Below are 8,445 nucleotides of genomic sequence, written 5' to 3' on the forward strand. Positions count from 1 at the left end.
TCGACGCGTTGCTAATCGCGGATTACCTGTTATCGCGGTGGCTTCTGTCTGGCTGGAACTGGGTCTCTCTCCTTGCTGCTTCGTGTCTTGAATGAAGGAGAGAACCGGTGGTTGTAATGGAATTGGGTTGTTAGTCATTTTTGCAAGTGGAACGGCAGAGTGAAATACAGGGTGTATCTCAGATTGCGATACGATCAAGGAGGAAGCGATTCTTCGTTCGAGAGTAGGTTAAAGATTGCAATGGAATCTTTTCGTTTGAGAATTCGTTTCTCGGAAACGTTTCCTTACGCGTGCGAGTTGTACCCTCTTTCTCTACCGTTCGTTATTTTTATTATTTTGTACGTGTGTTATTGTTGTTAATGTGTGCAAATGATTCAAATTTTCTAGTTACCGAGGTTTTATTTATTAACGAAATATATCGAAACTGAATTTTCGCATCTACCACGCTGCTAAGTATTTTCATTTGAATACTTGAAAGTCTTGTGAATTAACAAAAATATCATTTTACATTATGAGAACATATGCAAAAGTCAAATGGGAGTTGTAGTCCTTTTTGTGTCTAATTATCTCTTCGATAATTTTTGATTAATTCGAAAAATTAGAAGAATGGGAATGCGTTAAAATTTGCTCACATTTGTTCAGCTCAATGAGTAAGATTCTGCAAGAGAAGCCATTGTGACAATACTATAAATACTAATAATACATAAAAATAGTCAACAATGGAATAATGGAATCACAGTTGTACGAGTATAATTTTTCAACGACCGATTGCACATGTTGCTTTTAAAAAAGATACAACCACCAGTTTTTCTTGCTTCGTAACTGTGCAATTCTTTCACAACACATCGAGTAAAGATACAAACACATAAATTCCCATCTCGAGTCCTTAAAGTGTTAAATATTAAACTTTATCATCGAACGGCTAATTAATTACAACACAAGCTTAGAAAATCCGCCGTGTTATTCATGCATCGATGCTGATCGATAGAGTACGTAAGATCAATTTCTCTAGGAAATCGTAGGTAATTGTCAAATTAACCCTCAACATGTATCGTCAATTTTCCCCATTATCTTAATATCCCCTATCGTCCGCAAACTCCTCCATTATCCACTCGCATTTGACTCGCAAATCAAGCTTGCAAATGAACCATCGAAAGTGACGTTTAACATTAAAGAATCTTTGATTCGGCATTACCATAAAAGTGAAAACCGAAGAGTAAATACATACATAGTTGCAGTATTCAAGCGGCAAGTGTCTAAGTTCTAATCGCCAAGCAGCGAAGAGTAACAAACTTGAACCCTTCCTGTAGCCTATCATCCATCACTCACTATCGCAAAAATTCAAATAGGTCTCCCCGTTTTCCGTTCTCGCCGTAAACTTTCTACTAATCCACTCTGACACCTGATCAAGTCAACACCTCTTCCCCCCCTTCCCCCTTTAACAGACACAAAAGCTCGATTCGATCTAACGCCAGCCGTGGATCGTTTAATTAACTCTCGATGAAATCGAACCGGTTGCTAATTGAATGGAACAATTAGCTGTCGCGACTCGTTAGACAGCGCGACGTTTGACGTGCAATCGTTCTCGATTTCGAGCCAGAGCCTCGGCGATAAATTAAGTTCCGCGAGTTCCAGCCAAGAAGCTGCGCGCGTAATTAAGTTTGCCTCGCTGAGAATCGTTGAACGGCGTCGCCGTCGTCGTCGTCGTCGTCGAGTTTCCCTCTTGCGCCGACTCGTCGTCGTTCTTCGGTTAATCTCCTTCGATCCGGCACGCCTCGTGGCTCATGCGTGAAGATGAGGCGCGGCGTCGCCGCCGGATCATCGATCTTTACGGCCCGCGGCAACATTTTTACACCGAGCAATTGAGTTACGTTTATGACGGATCGACGTGCCGCGCGTACACCATAGCTTCGACACGAGATTCCGCGCCGTTAAACGCGACGCGGCGTACGTTGCATGAGAATGTTGCAGTTCCTCGGGCATTTTTGTACGTTTTTCAGAGACATAATTAGCGGTTGTTGCTGTTGAGAGATGGTAAACGGGGTTAGTCGCGGGGTAATTGGATCGAGGTGTGGATAACGTTTCGCGTGTTTCTGGAATACTGTAGGTGGAGAGGTGAAGCGTGAGGAATTTTCGGGGTAATTGAGACGTGGGAGATTTTAGATAGAAGTATTGTAGTTTATATTATTTAACGAGATTGCGAAGGTTTTTGTGTATTTCTCTTTCAGTGTTTAAAGAATGATTAAAAATCTCAAGAGTATATTCGATAAAAAGGGCGAGTTTCAGAAATAGTTTCACGATTTAAATTTCCGGAAGCTAAAGTTTAGTGGAGTCTTTTCTATCAGTCACTTCAAGGACAGTTTTCTCAATCTCAAGAGGTACAATAGTACGTAGTTTGATGGAAAGGGTGAATTTCAAGAATAGTTCCGTGATATAAATTTCCCGAAAATAATTTTCTATCGAATACTCCAAGTGTGATTTTCTCCCCTTCAATGTGGATAATTGGCAATATGAAAAAATACGCGTCTAATATTTTTTTCAGATCTACCACAGACCAAAATTTCATAAAACTCCTTCTTCCTTTCCATCATCAGAAACAGTGTTTCAAAATTCCAACGGAATTCCCAACAATCCTCAAAACTGTTTACATGCCCAACACTGTCGCAATTCGAAAAAATGGAACCTCTCGAGGGAAGACGAACAGAATGGAAGATCGAAGTGGAACGATAGACGTTTCTAAACAGTGGCACGCATGATCGCGGGCGATCACCGGCGTCTACTTTAAAGGTTAATGCCGGGACGCGAGAAAAATGGCGGAATTAATGCGTCGCGTGTGCTACCGGTTGCGTGGTCGATCGCCATTCCTGGCGTGGAATCGAACGGGGAGGGAAAAAAGGCGACGATGCTCGTGGCGCGGCGTAAACGCGCGTGCAGAGAAATTCGACGCGGTTCGGAAACTATCGGGAAGTCCGTTAGCGGAATCGGTATTGCCGGGACGCCGCTGCTGGCTATAATCGGATCCACTCTGGAATCAACGCGATTACAGGCTGCCGCCGGTTGTGTGGTCTTACAGCTGGCCCCGATGTGCCACGGTTTCGTTACAATGTAGAAAAACCTCTCTCTCTAACCGATGAAACCTGCTACTTTACTCGGGTACACAATAAACCGAAACCTCTCCCTATACTGTAGGTTTAAGATAATTTCGTTTGGTTATGGTGGAAAAGAGGATGACTCGGTGAGCTGTTATTCAGACGATTAAACTTCATTTCTGCAGTTGAACGGAACGTTCGGTATGGGTTTAAAGTGATTCGACTTAATTACATCGAACGTACCTGAACAATCTGATATTTACGGTCAATTACAATTTACGTAGCTTGAATTTTTTATTCACCGCTTGGATTTACCGGCACAGTTCAGTTGATTCCTGGGTGTACCGTTGGTCAGCGCTTTCATTTACAACGCTAGTGCGTTTTTTTTTTGTTCACTGTAAATCGAAAGTGTAAATTAATTTTTATTCACCGGTGGACACGTTACAGAGTCGTCTCGTTCGATTCTGGTAATCCAACGGTGGTCAGGTTGATTTACACACGCCGCGTGTTTTTATTCACTGCAAATTGAAAGTGAATTGACTTGGTAATAATGTTAAAGAAGGAACTTGTACTATCTGGTATTCATGATATCGGATTTCTACGTCCGAATCAAATCTAATATGGATTTCAGTTTGATCTGATTTGGTTGTAACATAAAAGAAAGTATCTGTAGTGTGGTTAGTTGTAGACAGGTTGATTGGTGCACCTCAGCTTCTTCCTAATGTGGATTCAACGAATGTCCTTACTCGAACAGATGAAAGTAAGGGAAAACTGCAAAACAAAATTCCATTGTGGAGCCCTCCAATTTCAATCTTTCAGTCCTCTTGAAGGATTCTCCTCTTGAATCTCCTCGTCGATGTATCGACGAAATTTGATACATCGTTCCAAGCACCTTTGCCTGAAAATATTTACCAGAAATAAAAAGGACACACTTGCTGGAAATCGTGCAGAACGATTAGCAAGCGGGCATTTCCGGAATGTCTCAGCATTCGCGCCACAAACGCTCGGCGAAGCCACTTGATAGTTCATAAATTCGCGATTTGCGAATCGTTTGCACCGCGAGGCTCGTTTCGAATGGTCCCGCCGGCGATGAGATTCACGGATCGTAAGACGCGACGAACGTTAGAGAGAAGAACGCCGGTCGTTCCGCGGGACGAACTGAACGAGTGTGGTGCTCGCCAGTTGGCGAACTTTTGACGCTCGTATGTTCCCGTGTAATGACTTAGAGGATTGCAGCGGCCACGGCCACGGACGTGTAATTTACGCGGCTCGTAAGTCCCGGGGTCCACGTTGGAACGGTTCGGTTACAAAGTCGCATGCCTCCGCCTCTTCTGATAGAACGCCTCGTAATTTCGACGCTAACGATCGGCGAAACGCGGATTCGATCTCACGCGCGAACGTATCCTTCGGCCGTTCCTTCTACCGGAAGTAAGACGCGGTTAGATAATTGAGAAATGAAAAGTTGCCGCGTTGCAGGAAGTGTTCGCGTTGGTTAAGGGTGAGCGGAAAATGAAAAGTTATCGCACGGTGGAGATGGGTGTGACTGGATGGTGTATGCATCCCACAAATTGAATTAGAGTCGACGGAACGGACACTTTGATTTGTTGGGTAATTTTGTAGATACATTTTTCGACACGCCGAGAAGTTTTATTTCGTGCACGTGTGTTTTCCATTTGTTTTGGATAAATTGCGTAAATTATTGGGTTGCCGAGATATTTTTCGATTCTCGGTGAAACTCATTTTTGTGGACATACCTCTCGGTTTGTGAGAATATTGTATTCATAAATTACTCTTTTAACATCTAAACACATATTAGATAAACTAAAGCACTTACTAAAAAAGCATGTTCAACATATTTTCATTAATATATCGTAACGAATACGTAAAATTATCAATAAATGAAATAGAAAAATTAAATTAAATATAAATGAACATAATATCTAAATTCAATACCCTTGACAAAAAATTTCTGTGGCTCCCACTTTCCTTATCAAAAAATCCTTATCATAGGAAGCTTTCCTTGGCCCACAAGAAAATCACCACTCCTCGTCCCCCGAAAGCGTCCAACGCCCCAAATGATACAAGAAAAGTGAACGGTGCGAGGTGTAAAACGCAGTGTCTCGAAAAACGAGACGCAGGACCAGTCCTCGTCAAGGGACGCGCCCTCTCGATTAACGTCGAGGCGTCGCCGCGAAAAGCATATTAGTTCCGCGGGACGATAATATCGCCGGGGTATATTCCTCTATCTGGCGGGATATCTGCTGATACTATCTATACAAGCGCTCGCACACCCCCATGGTTCTCGCACACCTTGCGCCTCTGCCACGCCATGCACGAGCATTACTCTGTAGAGGCGTATAAGCTCGGCCCGTAAGTGTATCTATATGCATCGCGGCCAGTGCATCTCGAGCGCCTCTTATGGGTTGCGCTGGCGTTGCACCATAATATTATTAGATAAACGGCGCGCTGCTAGATAGTGTGTGCTTCTATATGGTTTACATAAGCGGCTGTGACCCCTCGCCTCGCGAGGTCCTCTTCTTCTTCTTCTTCTTCTTCCTCCTCCTCCCTCCTTCCTTCTTCATTTTATACAGCTTACCTTGTTCGTTCGGTTCGCGGCGAAACAGCCAACTATGTTAGAGGCCTAGCCGCATCTCTCCGCGCGATACAACACACCGTGGAGCTGGCAAGCGACAAGTGCGATCTTCCACCTCCTCCCCGACCCGGCTAACCTGTCTATCCTTATCCCTCTTTTAAAACCGTCCCACCACCTTCCCGCGCCTCTCCGTCGTTCATCTCCGAAGGGTTAATGGGGTTTCACGGAAATTGCTTCGCGCCTAGCGACGGATAGGAACTGCTCTCGAGGTATAGGCGTAAGGTTGATTTGTTGTCGAACGGGGAGATCGAGGGATTAGGGGTGAACTGTGCGAGTGTGAAATTTTCGATGGATTTGTGTCTTTGAGGAAGCGACGGGTGATGAGGTTTTTAGTTTAACCTTTTCGAATTTTGTGATGGGTTAATTTAACCCTTCGAGCGCGAGTGTGATTCTTATGGTAGGTTTTGTGTTATCAAACTTTACGCAATTTTAGGAAAATTAGGGAAATTGGGTGCATCCTTGCAACTTGGGATTGGGTTATCAGATTTGTCTTCGTCTATTCAGAATTTTGTTTATATTCGGTAAATTAGGGAACTGTCTTACTTTTGCAGCAAAATCTTCGACTATTTTTCATTCCAAGCGCAATCTTTCAAGCGTTCCATTCATCATTCAGAAATTCGTAAGCAAGAGGTAACCATCTCCTAACCGCTGGAACTATCCTTCAACTACCGCAATGAAGAATCGATCTCTTTATCCCGACGCACTTCCTCGACAGTTGACAAATACCTCCAACCGTCTTCTCTCGCCGATAGAAGAGGGAAAAGAGGGAAAACCTATCGTCCAATCAACGTGAAAATCCTGAACCGCGTAAAGCATCCACGTCACATCTTAACGAGCGACGAATTCGTCGGCGGTTTCGGAAAAAATATCCCCCGGTGTCAGACCGGAGATGAAACCGTCCCTCTTAATCAGCGCCAGCAGCCGTGGCGATAACGATCCTAATCTCCAGGCAGCATCTCTAAGCGAGCTCTAAACCATTCGTCGTCTAATTCAGGAAAATCAGCCGGTTTTAGTCGCACGAGCGTCGCGTTTCCCCCATGGTTGATAAAGCGGCGTCTTCGATTTCCGCGCGATACCACGCACACGCGTGCACTCGCGCCGCGGCCGGATCAGGAAGAGGGAAGAGGAGGCGGATGAAGAATGTTCCGGCAGAGCGTCAGGTCCTTCGGATCTTCATTAATAATTGCCTACTCCTCGCGTCGGATCAAGTTTCTCTCCGCGTCGCGTTCCTCGCGGTGTTTCCACGGCGAAGCAAGCGTGTGCAGATGCTACCATGAAACAGGAGGGAGAGGAGGAAGCCTGGGTGGATGAAGACGTCAGGGCGAATCGTTAACGAATTCATAAGGAAACTCAATTAGACGAGGGGAGAAAATCGAAAGTCGATCGACGAGATGAGGATTCTTCCTTCCATGGCGAGGCTGTCTTTCACTTCTTCGTCTAGACGATACTTCTGTACGCGGGATTTTGCTCTTTTTGACTGTCTTATTGAGGATAAAGGGGTTTGAGTTTGTGTGCTATTAAAATAGGGACCTTGTGCAATTTTTAGATAATGTTTTTTTTTCTGGTGTTAACTGGCTGCTTTTCAGAAGTTTTTGGTACATTTGCATGCTGATATTTTTCTGTTGTGTACCGTTTTTTCAATTCTTCCATTTTTTCAGATTGAACAGTCTAATTGTTCTTGCGTTCCAGTGCTTCGCCTGTATTGTAGCTTCAACAGGGTTCGAAAGACGGAGAAAGAAATAAGAAATTCTTAAAAAAAGTAATTCTGTCACGAAAGTGTTAAAGGATGAAGTAAAATCTCTTCTATTTTTGTAAAACTTTATAATATAATTGTAAAACCACAAATATTTTACCACAGGCACTCAGTTCTACTGGATCATTGTCACAAACACACCAGCACTTAAACAAACGATTCTGCAACACCTGTGACACTCAAATTACAGTAAAGCACATCACAGAAGAAAACTGCCAAAATCCACACAAAAAATACTATTCAAAATCGGAGACCGCTCAGAGAAATTTATCTTATAGAGGGGTTATTTATAGGGGTGTGGGACAACACGGTTGCAGTAGCAGGAAAAGAACTTTTATATCGTTGAACGGTGATTTTTAAGTAGCAAGATACTTTTAATTGATCGAGGTGTGGGACAACACGGTTGCAGTAGCAGGAAAAGAACTTTTATATCGTTGAACGCTGATTTTTAAGTAGCAAGATACTTTTATTTCACTGTTCATCTTTGAAACTTGAACGCACACATTGTTGCAGTCTCTATCCTCGAATGCAACATTGATGGAAGCATTATTTCGAATGCAACATCGGTTTGCAACATTGTTGCCTATGAAAATTGCACATTGTTGCACGACGCCCCGTTTTGCAACAATGTGCGATTTTCGGGAGCTGTTTTCGGCAACAAAGTTGCAAACGCGATTATTCTTTTGCAACTTTGTTGCCGAAAATCGCTCCCGAAAACTGCACATTGTTGCAAACGCGTTCTCGGTTTGCAACTTTGTTGCCGCGAATCGCTCGTGAAAATTGCACATTGTTGCAACGCGTATCGGGTTTGCAACTTTGTTACCGAAAAACGCGCCCGAAAATCGCACATTGTTGCAAACGCGTTCTCGGTTTGCAACTTTGTTGCCTATGAAAATTGCACATTGTTGCACGACGCCCCGTTTTGCAACAATGTGCAATTTTCGGGAGCG

Source organism: Habropoda laboriosa, unplaced genomic scaffold, assembly GCF_001263275.1.
Source record: "Habropoda laboriosa isolate 0110345459 unplaced genomic scaffold, ASM126327v1 scaffold186, whole genome shotgun sequence".
Taxonomy (NCBI): Eukaryota; Metazoa; Arthropoda; class Insecta; order Hymenoptera; family Apidae; genus Habropoda; species Habropoda laboriosa.